Here is a 2,363-nt window from a genome sequence, read left to right as displayed (position 1 = left end):
GATATGTAATAAAACCCTCTTGATACCCTATGAACATACTTAATTTGATGTCAAAATTGAGGAATTAGAATGCTTAATGATCCTGTTTTCTTTTGCTGTGTGTTTCCTTAAACCAACACCATAGCTACTTGAGAAGCAACCAATTTAGACAAAGTGTTAGTAATTATGGTCAATTGAGCCTGAATAACACTTACTTCATCAATTCCATATACTTCAGCAGTTTTGGTGGTGGAATCTCTGTCACTTAACCAATTATAACTCGTAATGGCAATGTCCTCCAAGATAGCATAAGACTCAATAGCAGTTTTTCCAAAGATCGATCCCTCAGCAATAGCATCTAGAAGGGATTTAGTGTTACCATTCAACTCATCGTAAAATAATTGAATTTGCAACCAACTGGGATATCCATGTTGTGGGCATCTTCTCAATAAGTCCTTGTATCTCTCCCAACATTCATATAGATGTTTATCGGGTTGTTGAGAAAAAATACAATCTCATATCTCAATTTGGAAGATTTTGTGGGCGGAAAGTACTTGTTCAAAAAGACTTGAACTAGTTCATCCCATGTTCCAATGCTCTGTAGTGGAATTGATTCAAGCCGTCCTTAGCTCAATCCTGCAAAGAGAAACGAAATTATCTCATTTTTATGGCATCATTGGACACTCCATTAATTGTTGTCATCCCACAAATTTCAAAGAATTATCTTAGATGCTTATGAGGATCTTCAATAGTGCGTCCTCTAAAAGCAATGTCCTTTTCCATTTGAATCAACCCTGGTCTCAACTTAAAGTTGTATGCATTTATAGGTGCATTCATAATCCCGGGCTGAGCTAGGGAAAAGGGTGGTTGGAAATAATCCCTAATGCCCTTTTTCACTTTTCGACCATCATTTCTTCACTTCTTACTTGTCTCTAAGGTTTCTCCTAAACGTATGTTCAATCTTAGGATCAAGAGGCAAAAGAGGTGTGCCCTTATCACTAGGCATGCATAAAAGAAAACTCCAACAAAGTTAGCACAAAGATAAGCCTTAGTCTAAAATTTCTCCAATTCTTGAATAGTAAGAAAAAATCGTTATTTTAATCCCCGAGAACAGTGCCAAATACTTGATATGAATAATTACGTGCAAGCGAACGTGGTCAAGTTATAATATATTAAAACAACTTTAGCGGCCACATATCATCCTTAGGGATCAAGCAAACAATTATTACTTATCTATTTAGAACCGTATCGATTTTAGCTAGGGAATTGGAAAGCCAAATTGAGTAATGTTTTGATTGTATTGCAATAAAACAAGATAACAAGACAAACAAATGTAATTTAAGAATTAAAGAGTGTACTAGGGTGTTGGTTTTCATTACATACTTCATTGAACAATACTTAGGTTAATCATGGAATTAAGCAATACCATTTAACTAATTCTAGAAATAAAATTCCGAATTATTGTCTTTCGAAAAAAAATCTTTCTCATGCAATCCTAAATGATAACTAACATCGTGATATAAAATTAAGACCCATGGCATTAAGCATTGTCATCATGAAATGTTACTACTCTCCTAACTATGCACGTGATAGGTTAATAGCAATTTAATGTCACAAGTCCGATTATACATGTAATCTACCGAATTGAATATTCAATTTAGTATTCATTGATGGCCAATCAATATAAATTAAAAATAGTAACATTAAAAGATAAAGAGTTATGCAATTCCATACAATTCCTAAGTATTAAATCAAATCCATTTTAAATCCAACAATACCCTAAAATAAAGAGTCGAGCTACTCATGGTTTTCAAAAACATATTCGCATACAAAATTGATAATATTCAAATAGAGAAAAATAAAGAATCAGAGAAAACCCCGTCCAGAACGCTCTTCATTTGGTAGAAATCGCCACTCTTCTCTATGATGGAACGTAAGGAAGTTGAACAGTCTCCACGATAATTCTTCACACATTCTACTCTTTGGTAAAAACTCACACTTTAGGTCTCAAAATTAGCTCAAATGTCTTCAATTTAGGTCAGAATAACCTCCTTTAGTGTTTAGAAACGTCAAAATAAATAAAGGATGAGAAATTTGGAACAAAATCCTTGCTAAAATTAATAGATTTTTCAAATAAGAAAAGCCAGCATCGCAACGCTTAGACACAACATTGTGACGTTGGTCTAATTTTACTGTAGCGTCGCACTATGCTACTTGTAGCATTGCGATGTTGCCTCCTCAAGTGCATCTACTGCCTTTGAGTGTATATCTCCGCCTTACGTCGTAGCGTTGCAACGTTCTACCCTTTGGCTTCATTAGCATTTTTCCTCTCTTTTCTTCACTCCTTTTGGTTTATTGCTCGATTTTGACTCCTTTAAGCCTAC

General features: G+C 34.5%; 1 non-coding gene across 1 annotated transcript; it reads left to right on the top strand.

Moving 5' to 3' along the window:
- Window positions 1-401: 401 nt before the first annotated feature.
- On the top strand, window positions 402-508 carry LOC120068913 (small nucleolar RNA R71). Its single transcript, XR_005479394.1, has one exon. It is a non-coding gene; the product is annotated as a small nucleolar RNA R71 (small nucleolar RNA).
- The last annotated feature ends 1,855 nt before the right edge of the window (window positions 509-2,363 follow it).

This window comes from Benincasa hispida, chromosome 12 (genome assembly GCF_027475165.1).
Source record: "Benincasa hispida cultivar pf3 chromosome 12, pf3_genome.v1.1, whole genome shotgun sequence".
Taxonomy (NCBI): domain Eukaryota; kingdom Viridiplantae; phylum Streptophyta; class Magnoliopsida; order Cucurbitales; family Cucurbitaceae; genus Benincasa; species Benincasa hispida.
The sequence above is the reverse complement of the archived record's forward strand: the minus strand, read 5'-3'. Positions and strand labels throughout refer to the sequence as shown.